This window comes from Pinus tabuliformis, chromosome 7 (assembly GCF_031772625.1).
Source record: "Pinus tabuliformis cultivar Carrire ecotype Pingquan chromosome 7, CPIR1, whole genome shotgun sequence".
Taxonomy (NCBI): domain Eukaryota; kingdom Viridiplantae; phylum Streptophyta; class Pinopsida; order Pinales; family Pinaceae; genus Pinus; species Pinus tabuliformis.
Genome location: NC_142293.1, coordinates 2,022,023,768 through 2,022,038,777, shown reverse-complemented (window position 1 = coordinate 2,022,038,777; position 15,010 = coordinate 2,022,023,768).

Genomic DNA, 15,010 nt, shown 5'->3' with positions numbered 1-15,010 from the left:
ACTTTATTTTACAGAAATGAAACAAAAAACTATGGGTGAGTAGTGGCATTTGGACTTGAAACACTTTCAATATTATTCTTTCTTTTTGGTGGGGTTCAATCTTTTTCCTTTTTCAATCTTTTTGTTTTTCTCTCTATTCTTCTTCTTTATACTCTCTTTTCATTTTCACTTCATTTTTTCTTTTCTATTTGGAAATCAATGGCAGATTGACAAGTATTTAAAAAATAGGATCCTGAGATACATCACTCAATTACCTTGAGATCCTATAAATTATAGGACCCTAACGCACAGTGCAGAGCGAGTACATCTCTTTGGAGGAGTAGGCGGTGTTGACTGTAATGTTCCAATATTGGAGCTAGTGGCTATCAATGGTGTATGTATGGATGGAATTTTGACTTTATATATGTATATATATATATATATATATATATATATATATATATATATATAAAACAGAGCCAACACATTTTCATGCATATGTTTTTATTGTAGTTGGATATTCTAGTTTCTTTAGCATTGTATGTCATTTATCTTATGCATTTGTGTATGAACTATTTTGTATATGATTGTATGAATCTTGTTGAAATCATGTTGTTGGTTTGATGCATCACTCTGGATTGTGGACTATTCTTGTTTCCAGCTTGTGATATCATTCAACTCATATGTTCATTTCAGGTTGCATATTATTACAGGCTTCTAAGGGACACACTGCATTCCCCCCTTCGTGTGTTAGAGCCCCCATGAATCTCACTTGAATCGCTGCAAGGTCACACACCTGATTTTGACAAAGATATCACACTTACCTCTGCGCGCTATTGTAGTCAAGGCATTTCTTTACTACACACTGTTGTGACTCCTATTCTAAATGTTTTGTGGTCTATTTGGGACTTCTTACCAGGGAGATCCCCTGACATGTTGGCGGTTCTAGCATCGTCAACATTTTTGGTTCTAGAAGGAGGGCGAGATGACAAAATGAGTCCTCAAAGTCTATTTTGAATCTCTGCACATATTTATTGACTTACATTATAGTTAATCCTCCAACATGTTTGTCTCACAGATGTGATTTTGAAGTGTAGAGGATCTCCTTGATTACTTGTCACGTAACAAATATGATGGTGAAGGTAGAGAAGATTTTCTTAGTCACGATGTTGCCTTCATTAGTTTCTGTGAAAGGAATGAAATCCATGAGGATCACATTCACTGTTCATTGTTCGCATTCACGTTTTGAGGGAACACATTGTAATGGCGTGTCACATTTCCTGCAACCTCCATCCACTCTTATGATCAAATGTTCAAAGATTTGGCCCATGATTTCTATCATTATGATCGTAAATCACTCAATAAAAAAATTCTGTAATTACGAAAATTAGTTGATGAATCTCTTTTAAAATTTATGAAACTCTTTCAAAATATCGCTTTTCAAATCCCAAAAGATGAAATTGATTGGAAATTTCTCAATGAAAGATTTAAGTAGCTTCTTCACATATATACAAGTCCACATATCTTAGAATCATTCAAAATACTCCCAACATACCTCGATGTTAGAACTATCGAATCTAAGACAGACAAGGTTGTTGTCACAAGTGACCTTTCGTATCCTTCTCATCAAATGGATCTAGATCTATAGTGCGAGGTGGGAGAAGGTGCGCACACATACGTTGAGTTATCACATCCTCCCACCCCACCTGCTCTAAACATTTGTGTAGATTTGGACTGTAAGCCTGTCGTTTGTCACATTGTCTTGCCTTCTCAACCTCCGTCCTCTGGTTCCTTTGATCCTGTGGATTGTACTATGTTGTGTTCTCCCATCCTAGACTCCACATTTTTTGTTCAAAAGTATCAAGTTGTTGATAGAGTTGGTGTTGAACAACCATCCTACACTATCATTTATGATGAGTATGTGTGGGAATATGAAGAAGAGCCCAGGGTGAAGGATGACCTCCTTCTGTCCGCACCTCATCCCCTATTTCGTGATTCTTCCATTTATGATTTATCTTGTGAAAATTCATTCTCGGATGTTTCTACTTTCGAACATTCACTGAACACAACAGATGTCAGTTTGTAATTTGATTGCAGAGAGGACACATCTTTCTTTTTGAATCTGCCCAATCGATCATCTTTTGATTCTGAAACTCAGAGGGTGAACATTCTTATTTCTCATCAACCCCTCTGTATGATTCGTCAAATCATGAGGATGTCGATGAACATATTGGATTTTCTGATCATGGATGTCATGATCTCTTTACTCTTCATTCGATCACATTGCTGATTCATTCGATGTTGATCTTTCTAAGCCACTAGTCTTTGATGATCTACCTGATGATGAAGTGGAAACCCCTCAAGCTATCAAGCCACTTTAGCCCAAGCTGATGGTTATGTCAAGTCCTCATTGTCTTGAGGTCAGTTCCACTTCCGATCAGAAATATGTTGAAACACCCCAGGCTCCTCATCACTCTCCTGTTTTCATTGAAGATCAATCTCATCCATAGATTTCACATCCTCCACTTGAATCACATGATCCTATCGCTCATGCATTGGAGGAATCATACACAATGAGCACTCTTGCTAAATGAAATCTGTCTTACTTTTTCATGTTTTCTCATTTGTCGAGATAAAAAGAGTGTGCATGTATGCCATTTGTGCACAGTGTGTTGTATCACCATGGTGTGTCAGCAGAATGTTTGTTTTTCTTTCTGTGGACACATTTAAACTTAGGACGTGTTGGTCTTCACTACTTTACCTTTCTTGTGTGCTCATTTACTTGTATATATTCCTAGTCAAACATGCCTTCACCAACATGGGTCAACCAATGTGCCGATGGCTACATTGGAAATATCACTTTACGTGAATAGGCCCATGCACTATTTAGTTTGGGAGCAGAGTAGTCTTTGCTTTCTTGTTTGTTTGTTTGGATGTTTGTTTTGCTTTCAAGCTACTTTTCTTGCATGCTTTACTTTTATTACTCGTTTTTATTTTTCTTACTTCTCTCATTTTCTTGTTTGTTTCATTTTCTTATTATGCACCAATAGGTTTAGCTTCACATGAAACTGTGTTTGGCTCTTGAGGCAAGCAGGATGAAGGACAAGAGGACTTGTACAACTATCAACAATTGGTTATCTTTTGTCCTCTCTCTTTACGAAGATCTTGTTGTCTTCAGTTGATGATACCTTGATGGAAAATACGTTATGTTCAGAGTGAGTCTTGGTGAAAACACAGCGCTTGAATTTTTAACTAGTACCACTTACTGTAATCGGTTTTTCTATATTTGGTTAACCCTTGTCATCTCATTCAAGTAGAGTAAGAGGAGGAGGAAAAATTTAACAAGTATATCAGAGGTATATATAATATACTTCTATGAAGGAACAACCTCTTCTGCTCTCAATAAGTCCGGATCCCTCTTCCACATCATGAAAATAAATAAGCGCCTATCCACAGTTCTCTAAAAATGAAAAAAATGAAAAAATAAAATAAAGGTGAAAGAAGAGAAAGGCTTCTTGCGCAAAGATGTGATGCAAGTAACTCTGCCGAGGTACTGACTAGGCTCACTAGAAGTAGATCGATGCTTATGTTCCTATGTGACTCTGTTGGGGTACTGCCCAGGCCTGTTGGCAATAGAGCAACACCAGAGATGAAACTAAAACTCTGACAGTCTATATTAATTGTGCATCAATATACCCCTCATCCTCAATGAAAAAAACTCAGATGACTTGACTTGGTATGTGTTCTGACCGATCAAGAGAATGACAGGGACTATATCTTTAACTCAAGCTAGTGAGGAGGCCCTGACAATCAGAGAATTAAACAATACTTCTAGGGGAGTTACATGTGACTGACACGAAACAAGGTCCATACAGAGAGCTAGATTTCTACCAGTGTGTCGCCAATGTTGTAGTGGCTTCAACCACTCTCCAAAATTTTTCCTTCACTTTTTTTTAGAGCGTCCCTCCACAAATATTAGCAGCATGTCTTGCACTTCTCAGGTACTTGTGTTTTTATTTGAAGTTATCTTTCACTTTTCAACTTATGTTCGCTAACATGTTTTGCTGGACCACCACAAGATGACCCCATGATTTGGTTCACATATGGTTCTTGTGTTATCTTGGAAAACTGCACAATCCTGGAGGGAAACCAACCTTGCTCTTAAGAAATGTGCAGAGAAACATGACAGTCAGCCCTGCTCTCCAGAAATGTGCAGAGTAGTTTGGTAGACAACCTTGCTCATAGAAATTACACAAAACATCCAGACACTGGGCTTCGGCTCAAGAATTTTGCAGACCCAGCTGGAAGCTTGTCTTTATCTGGGTAATTACGTAGAGCATGAGATGCAATAAGTGTAGAAATTTTGAATAATTTAACACATATTCAATGGAGATTATCCTGATCATGTACTAATGCGGAAAACATACACAATACATAAGCTCCTCTACGTTGATCAAGAATATAGCAGCATCAATAACAATAAAACATCAAGAGCATTCACACATTAACACAGTATGTATCACGGGGAAAGCATCTCGCTAAAAACCCCACACTATCTGTATATTAATGATTGAGTCATGTAACATTACACAGCATAATACTTCTCACAAGTATCTCCACCTCTGTTACACACAATACAGCTCAGATCTGATCTCTAAATCTCTTCCACTGCTTGCCTGCCTCCACTGCTCAATACCTGCTCAAGAACTGATGAGAATAGCTTCCCAAACTCGATTTTCACCTGCAAAATAGTCACTCACTCTTTGTGGACGTGAGCAAAGGCTAAAATGCGGGCCAAATACGTGAGAAAACTCATTGGCATACTCAATCCCTTGATTGTGCAAGATCTGGTGCACAACTATAGTCACAACTGATAGCAATCTGATTCTCTACCACCTATCCCTGTTGAACTGAACATGCACTGACATGCAACTGAGTTAACTGATGTATTCTTTAGTTGTATTATGAGTTAATAATTAGTTTAACAACTCATCATTAGTCTATCTGCAGTTAGACTAACTACAACCAGTTTAACTAAGTTAAACTGAACACAACTCCATCAACTGTACCTCCAGTCCACTAAACTCAACTCACTTGAGTTCTAACTGAAGTCATGCATGCAACAACTCAACTGACTCATAAGAAAAATGAATTTCCTTCTGACAGCTGCATGTGCCACTTCCGTAGCTCAAACTGAAGTGCTCCAAGAGAATAAGATTAAGTTTATAGTCCAAATATTATTGTGAGATAATAATATTTGACTTTTCTATTTTTGACAGCCAGTCTAAAAATAGACTTGATCACTCACACTGTGATCACTCACACTTTCATCAAAAATAGAAGTCCATCTATTTTTCCCAACTTGATCAATTATCCATAAACATAGACATGATCCATATGTCTAAAAATAGACATAGTCTAAAAATAGACTTGCGCCAAAAATAGCCTGCGGGCCCACTTAGTGAAGGCGACTCTTTTCACTAAGCTCCATCATCTTGTTGCAATCTCAACACTCCCTCTCGACAAGATATGGATTATCAGCAACCCCTATCCTGCCTCGGTGGTACTCGAATTTGCTCCTGGTGAGAGCCTTCGTCAGAATATCAGCATCCTGATCCTCCGTTGGAATGTACGAAAGTAACATGATCCTCCGCTGCACACAATCTCTGATATGATGGTACCTGATGTGCTTGGACCCGAAAAACCCGACCAGGATCATCCTCATCCACACAGATCTCTGCTTCCTGCTGTACCAAGAAACTACTGTCGATCCGATACTGAAGACCCCTCCTGATGTGCTCTTTCTGTCTGTTGGGCTCCCTGCCCAATCTGCATCCGTGAAGCCACATAGCTTCACCTCATCCTCCTGTCTGTACCACAAACCATATCCCGATGTGCCTCTCAAGTAGCGCAATACATGCTTGCCCGCCTTCCAGAAGAGCTTGGTAGGCTTAACCATAGCTTGTGAAAGTTGGTTAACTGCATAGCATATATCAGGTCGTGTATTGACCAAATACATCAGCGACCCCACCAACTGTCGATAAACAGTGGCATCCACTTCTTCTCCCGAAGTGGCATCCTCCTTCCTCCAACCTCCAGGAAGAGGAGTATCAACAGGCTTGTAGCCATGCATGTTGAACTTCTCCAGTATCTCCCGAGCATACTTGCCCTGAGAAACAAACAGTCCACCACTGCGCTGCCATATTTCCAATCCTAGGAAATAGTGAAGGAGGCCCAAATCCTTCATCTCAAACTCTGTAGCAAGATCCTTCTTGCATGACAGTATCAACAGCTCATCACCCGTTAGAATCAAATCATCAACATACAGTACAATGGTAAGCAACTTACCCTCCACCACAATCTGGTATAGGTTCGGATCCGCCTCGCTCTTGGAGAATCCAAGTCCTGTGAAATAGCTGTCTATCCGTGTGTACCAAGCACGTGGTGCTTGCTTCAACCCATACAACGCTCTCTTGAGCCTGCACACATGCGACTCGCTGCTGAAGACTTCAAAGCCTTCGAGTTGCTCAATGTACACCTCCTCCTCAATGACTCCGTTGAGGAACGCAGTCTTCACATCCATCTGATGAATGTGCCATCCCATCTGCGCTGAGAGAGCAAGAATCGTCCGTATGGAAGAATACCTTGCGACAGGTGCAAAGGTCTCCTCATAATCGATCCCCTCAATCTATGAAAAGCCTCGGGCAACAAATCTTGCCTTGTACTTCTCCACACTCCCGTCAGCTGCCTGCTTAACTTTGTAGATCCATCTCGAACCTACCACTAATTTCCCTTCCGGTCTAGGAACAATCTCCCATGCACTGTTTCTGACAATAGAATCATACTCTTCCACCATGGCGTCTACCCATGCGGGATCCTCCACAGCTTCCTCGAAAGAGGATGGCTCAGTCACAACACACTTGCTCATAAGAGCCATGTATCCAGTGTACCGATCAGGTGACTGTCTCTGCCTGCGTTGGGCTGTAGGTGGTCCTACAACTTTCTCTGCATCTTGAGCCAGTCGCTCAGCTTCTGTCAAGCGCTTTCGCCCTCTGATGGTTGGCGCTGCATGAGTGGTCTCTTCCACTCCATGAACCTCGTCCTGTGGCTGATCCACGTCCTGAAGCTCATCCTTAGGAACTAATAGCTCCTCATCTGCATGCAAGTGTAGCTCCCTCTCAAGCGAACACTTCATGGCTTTCTCCTCCTGAAATTTTATATCCCGTCGCACAACAGTTTTACCACTATCTGGCAAATACACACGATAGTTGTGGGGCGTATCAGTGTACCCCACAAATATCCCAACCTCTGCAGTCGGTTCCAACTTCTTTCTGGCATCCTTCGTCACATGCATGTAAACGTTAGCACCAAAAATCCTCAAATGAGAAAGATCAGGCTTCTTACCAGAATAAGCCTCCTCGGGTGTACTCATGCCAAGTATCCTATGAGGACAACGGTTCTGCACATAAACTGCTGTATTGCATGCTTCCGCCCACAAGTGAAGGGGTAGGCCCTGATCATGCAACATTGCCCGTGCAACACCCACAATCGTTCTGTTCTTCCGCTCAGCTACCCCGTTCTGCTGTGGGTTATGGGGAGCTATGAGCTCTCTACGAATCCCTTCTGCCTTGCAGAAATCCTTGAACTCGTCTGAGATGTATTCACCACCATTATCGCTCCTAAGAGCCTTCACCTTCTTCCCTGACTCCTTCTCGACCAGTGCTTTGAATTCACAGAACTTTGAATATGTCTCGCTCTTCTTCTGCATGAAGAAGATCCAGCACTTACGAGAGAAATCATCAACAAAAATCACATAATACCTGTGTTTTGCTGTCGAAGCAACTGAGAAAGGTCCACACACGTCTGTGTGAATTCTCTCAAGGATCGTCGTGGCGCGACTATCCTTCTCGTGAAAGGTGGCTTTCACAAACTTCCCCAAAGTACACCCCTTGCATTGATCTGACTGCGCAAGTGTGCCTTTAGGAAGCCCTGTAGTGATCTGCTGCAGTATCTTCAAGGCTCCATGGTGAAGGTGACCCAATCTCCTGTGCCACAACTCGCCATCATCCCGGCTCACCAATCCTTCTGCCTTGCCTGCCATTGCTGCGCATCCATCTACATGCAACTGATAAAGGTTCCTCACTCGAACCCCTATCTTCCGGGTCTCACCAGTTGTCTTGCTGCGCAGGAAGGCCTTTCCCTCGCTGAAAACAACATCATACCCCTTGTCTTCTAACATCGCCACTGAGATGAGATTCTTCTTCAATCCTGGAACATGCATGACTTCCTTCAATACAAAGGGTTTACCAGACTCCCTCTCAAAGGAAATGGTACCGATACCGGTCGCACTGTATCTACCATCATCGCCCATCTCGATGTGCACTCCAAGATCTTTGTCCTCCAGATCAGAGAACAAATCTCTATCTCCCGTCATGTGAAAAGACACACCACTGTCCAAGAACCACACTGATCCCATCACACTTGAAACCAAGCATGCGATCAATGAAAAATCAAGCTCAAACTGAGAAGCTAAGGCCTCTCCCCCTGCAGATCCAGCAGCTTGCTTGTTCTTCTTCTTCTGTGGACAATTTGTGGCATAGTGTCCGTGCTGGTGACAGTGAAAACACTTCACCTTGGACATATCCTGCTTCTTGCCTTTCGCACCGGAATGAGAAGCTTTCTTGTTCTTCCCCTTCTTTGCTTTGGCAGCCAAAGCGCAATTCTCTTCATCAGATACCTTTGATGAAGATCCATTCTCACCTTTATTGTTACTGAGTTTATCCTTGAGCGCCAGGTCGCTCTTGCTTTGGAATAACATTTGCAATCCGTTGAAAGACATTTCAACAACACTGCTGCAAATTCGAATTCCACCAGCAACCAACTCAACTGCTTCCGATCAACCCTCGCTTGATATCCTGTAAAAATCTCTTCTACAAATCAAGCTGCTCCGATACCATGTAGAAACTTTTTCTACAATTATCTAGCTCTGATACCATGTAGAAATTTTTTCTACAAATCATCTAGCTCTGATACCATGTAGAAATTTTGAATAATTTAACACATATTCAATGGAGATTATCCTGATCATGTACTAATGCGGAAAACATACACAATACATAAGCTCCTCTACGTTGATCAAGAATATAGCAGCATCAATAACAATAAAACATCAAGAGCATTCACACATTAACACAGTATGTATCACGGGGAAAGCATCTCGCTAAAAACCCCACACTATCTGTATATTAATGATTGAGTCATGTAACATTACACAGCATAATACTTCTCACAAGTATCTCCACCTCTGTTACACACAATACAGCTCAGATCTGATCTCCAAATCTCTTCCACTGCTTGCCTGCCTCCACTGCTCAATACCTGCTCAAGAACTGATGAGAATAGCTTCCCAAACTCGATTTTCACCTGCAAAATAGTCACTCACTCTTTGTGGATGTGAGCAAAGGCTAAAATGCGGGCCAAATACGTGAGCAAACTCATTGGCATACTCAATCCCTTGATTGTGCAAGATCTGGTGCACAACTATAGTCACAACTGATAGCAATCTGATTCTCTACCACCTGTCCCTGTTGAACTGAACATGCACTGACATGCAACTGAGTTAACTGATGTATTCTTTAGTTGTATTATGAGTTAATAATTAGTTTAACAACTCATCATTAGTCTATCTACAGTTAGACTAACTACAACCAGTTTAACTAAGTTAAACTGAACACAACTCCATCAACTGTACCTCCAGTCCACTAAACTCAACTCACTTGAGTTCTAACTGAAGTCATGCATGCAACAACTCAACTGACTCATAAGAAAAACGAATTTCCTTCTGACAGCTGCATGTGCCACTTCCGTAGCTCAAACTGAAGTGCTCCAAGAGAATAAGATTAAGTTTATAGTCCAAATATTATTGTGAGATAATAATATTTGACTTTTCTATTTTTGACAGCCAGTCTAAAAATAGACTTGATCACTCACACTGTGATCACTCACACTTTCATAAAAAATAGAATTCCATCTATTTTTCCCAACTTGATCAATCATCCATAAACATAGACATGATCCATATGTCTAAAAATAGACATAGTCTAAAAATAGACTTGCGCCAAAAATAGCCTGCGGGCCCACTTAGTGAAGGCGACTCTTTTCACTAAGCTCCATCATCTTGTTGCAATCTCAACAATAAGAGCCACTCAACCCAGGAACTGCGCAAAAGCATTCCTCATGTTTTTGACCATTACATGTCCCGGCAATTTGCTGATTCCCTCCAGAACTGTGTAATATTCACATGCATGCATGGAAACCCTTTCTTGAAAAAGAAAAAAATCAAAAGAGAAAAAGGCATCCCTAGAAAATAGAGATCTATTTTTAGCATTGGGAGTTACATGCAAGATGATTTTAGAAACTTCCCGCCAAGTGTTGCTTTTTCCTATATTTTTGGCATGCACGTCCTAAACCCTAAATCTACCAAATATAGTTAAATGACACCCCAAATCTCATTCTACACATTTGATCTTGGAGATCTGATATTCCCAAGGAATTTAGGAACCTTCGGCACAGTGGGCACAACTTTTCTGGGTAAGTTTTTCTTTTCAAGTCTTTTGCTATTTTTTCTATTGCTTTTATTTCCTTGACTTGTGTGAGTGTTGTTTTGCATGTTTTATTGAATGACCTTTGGTGTTTTAGTTTTTTTTTAACTTGTAGAAGTGTTGTTTCAAGTTTTTCATTGTCTTTCTTAAGCATCGCATGCATAACATTGTTTTACCACTAATGATCACCATTGCGGCGACACTCTCCACCAACTTCGTTATTCATCTGTTTGATTGATTCTTACATTGGTTTTGATTGCATGCATGATCATTTAGTCTTTTTTGCACCATCCTTTTGTTTCACATTCATATCTACTCATTTTCAAGTCACCCTTGCCTAGATCTAGGCTTCCTTGGCTAAGATCTTGCTTTCATCGACATACTTTGCGCATTCCTAAACTCGAGGCTCTGCCTTGGCCCCATGAATTATGTAGAGACTGACTATAACTAGCCTCTAGCTTCGCTCTGTGATGTTATGGGATTTAGTGCCCAACCTTGCCCATTGGGATTGCAAAATGCACAATCCCATATAGAAGTCAAGCCAGAATGAACAGTTCCAGTCCATAGTCAACTTAGCTGGACTTCGCTTTGCCCATTTCCAGTCAGTAGCAAGCCTCACTGGTAGTTGAGACTAAGCAATGCACAATCCTAGCTGACAGTCTCCCAGCCTTGAGAGTCACTACTGTGCAATCTTGTCCAACAGTCGCCTGACTTGTTGCACAATCAATCCTTAAAGTGAATTGTGTTTTTAAACTAACATTTGCTTTCCGTGAGTGTCCCATTTGTCTCCAGGTACATCATTTGTTGAGAAGTCTATCAACAATACATGCATCATGGTTTCCAAGAGACCTGGATCAAAGGACACTGTAATGAGAAGTATTGGAGATGTGGCTGAACAAATGCCAATAAGATTTCCCATCTATGCAGACACACAACTATTCATAAAGAAGGACATGAAGATCACATGGAAAGAGATAAAGGACATATTTACAGTCACTTTCAAGGAATATCTGGAAGATCATCAAGTCTATGTCAAAATTCATAAGTCAGGCTTGTCTAGGATTTCATTCAGGCACCCCGCCCTCCCATCTGTAGATGTCATTCACTGGGTTGTCTCACATAATGATCTTGAGACAATGACATTGAGCAGCACTAGTGGGACACATATTGCCACCTTCAGGACAAAAAACTACCATCTGATGTATCACTTGCCGCAACCAGTGAACTACATGTAATCACTGTTCTTCACTTGCAACAACAATGTGAACTCAAGAGATATCTTGAAGCATTGGGTAAAAGAGCCATGGAAGTTCAAGACAACACCTAACCAGGTCTACAAGATGAAGTCACTCAAGAAGGCTTACCAACTCTTGGTCATCTTTGATTTCGCTTGTATGGCGAAGAGAGCACGGAGACCTTCCCGCAAAGTTGGGTTGTTATGTTAGATCAGTTGGAAAACGAAGGAAGGCCTTTCAATTGGTCGGACATGTTAGCTCTTTAGCTAAAAGTGCATGTGTCAAATGCCCAAAATCCGCCTAAGTATGGACAAGAAATATTCTATATATCTGCGTACCTGCTTGATGCAATCTGTGCCCAAGAACATTTCCCTAGCTTGGGTTGGACATGGACACCATCAGAAGAAGCTGTGAATGTTTAATGTAAGTTTCTCTTCGAGTGTAGCTATTGAGGAGTCATGATGGGTTTGTATGACCACTTCATCAACATTCTGTACAAGATGATATTTGAATAGGGCCCACCTTGCATGTCCCAGGAAGCGATGCAGGCATTGCTCAACATTGCAGATTGGTATGCCTCAACTGGTGGCACCTTCATCAGGATGTTTGGTGCGAAGAAGCCTCCACATGAGCTACCGAGTTTTTCCATGGACAACTTGGTCATGCAAGAGGTTGCATACCACATCTCCACAAGGTTGTTAGTAGCACTGCATAGGAGGAAGAAAGCACCATGGCCCACTCTTCCTTTGCAAATTGGGTTGTACAAGATCCGTACTTTGAAAGATGCAGATGTTGAGACCGAGGACTTAAAGAAGTGTGAGTTCTGCACTAAGAGTTTCAATTTGTATGATCCTCATTACATATGCAAGAACCACTTGTGAAGGTGCACTTACCATGGGTCCACGGGACATGTCATTGGCCAAAGGAAGATCCTTTGAGGTATTGCTATAACTCCTCTAGGCTCAATGAACTAGTTAGAATGGCTGTAGAATGGAAAGCGACACTGCAGGAAAAAACACTACAGGAAGTAACAACAAAAACAACTGTGAGAAAAAAACTAACACAAAAGAAATACAAGAGGAAGATTTCTGAGAGCGCAGAGTCTGAGAAAAGCTACAAGTTCAAAGAAGATCTGCTCGTTATGAGAGTATCTTTGGAGATATAAGGAAATAGGTGACAACACGAAAGGAGAGTAGCACATAGAAAGTGGGAGAAGAAAATATTGGAAGATACGGAAAGGTGATTGCAGGAGACAAAGAAGAAGCTGAAAGAAGAACAAGAGCTCAAGAGGAGAGAGAATGAAGAAAGGTAGAAATAGGAACAGGAAGAAGGACAAGGTGGACTAACAGAGCAAAATGTGCAGGTATAGGTTGAGACAACAGAGCAACCAGTAGATGATGAGCAAGGTGAGTAGGTGGAGGTTTGGGAAATTTCTTAGCAGGTTGAGCAGTTGGTTGAGGTAACAGACATGGAGATGGATCAAGATCTAGAGGACAAAGACATCGATCTCATGCCGAGGGCATCTGAGGCCATACAAAAATCTCCGCCACCTACAAAACCACAACTAGTCACAAGCGAGCAAGGAGAAGTTGTTCTCCTTGAAGATGATCTTGAGATAGATGTATACAATCTGGCATTTGACGAGATAGAGTAGAGGATTGTATAGGAATGAAGAAAGAAACTCCGAGATGATCATACATCACTTGTGCACATAGAGGAAAGGGCGATTATACTAGATGTTAGAAGACATTGAGTTTCCATAGCTGAGGCTTCTAAGCTTATGCAGAAGCCATGAGTTCGATAGTCAAGTTATTGATAACAGAGAATGATCAAATGGCGAAGGAATTGCAAGAGGCTAGGTAGAGAGCACAGAAGTCCGTAGGATCCTCCATGATAGAGATGAAGAAAGCAGAAGTGACAGAGATATCAACTTTGGAGGCCACCATGCAGACAATGTATAGAATATTTGTCATCGTGCACAAAGCAGTTGTCCATTTATATGGATTTCGGTAGTAGTGCACACAAACAACCCAAACTCTGAAAGACATTCACACTACTATTGCGAACATGCAAGAATGGAAAATGAGGTACATGGGAGCCCCAATTTAATTGCACAAGAAGATGAAGCCATAGGATGAGCTAGAAAAAACACAGATTCAGATGCAAATATGGAATTATGAGTAGCTCCCTCCATTCATAACTAGCATTGAGGCTTCCTATGCATATTTGTTCAGGAGTTTTGATTTCATAGTGTGAATGCACAAGATCCCTCCCATAAGAACCCTCACTTAGGCCATGAAGAAGAAGGAAGTCATGCTGGATGTCAACAAGTACATAAAGAAGTTGATGCGTGTGGCCATTGGCGTTGACTTGCAGCTCAACGTAGAGAACATGTAAAGGTACATCAGTGGTCCAGCCACACTCAAGACAATGTTGCACATGCTTCAAGATGAGCTAGACAGAGGTTTCAGAATCATATAACTGGAAGCCATGGTGGCAAGGGTCCACTTTGACAAAGATGCCATCAAGCAATACGGGGACATAATAGAGTAGTACTAAGCTTGGTATCAGTTCGTCACTGAAGACCACTGTGAGGAGGTTACCGAGTTGGTCTTTGCCAAAGACCTTGAGTGATGTTGTTTGTCTTGTAAGGCTAACTCAAGCCTATTTTGTCCCACATAGGTATATGTGGAAATTGTATTATTGTAAATGTATTGAAAGTGAAATTCCAAGTGTCACTAATGGAATGTGAACAATCGCTATGTAATATGAAGAGTCATGAGGGTTGTCCAAGAGTCAAAGGGAAATGTCAAGGGTCACCTGACCCTTTGCTATATATAGGACTTCATAACTCATATTACAGGTTTTTCGGAGCTAAGCTTTTGGCTAGGCATTGTTTAGTGAAGGCTTGGAGAGTATTGTGACAAACCTTGGCTTCTCCACAGTGCAGAGCGAGTACATCTCTTTGGAGGAGTAGGCAGTGTTGATTGTAATGTTCCAATATTGGGGCTAGTGGTTTTCAATGGTGTATGTATGGATGGAAATTTCACTATATATATATATATATATATATATATATATATATATATATATATATATATATATATATAAAACAAAGCCAACACGTTTTCATGCATATGTTGTTATTGTAGTTGGATTATTCTGGTTGCTTTAGCAATGTATGTTATTTAGCTT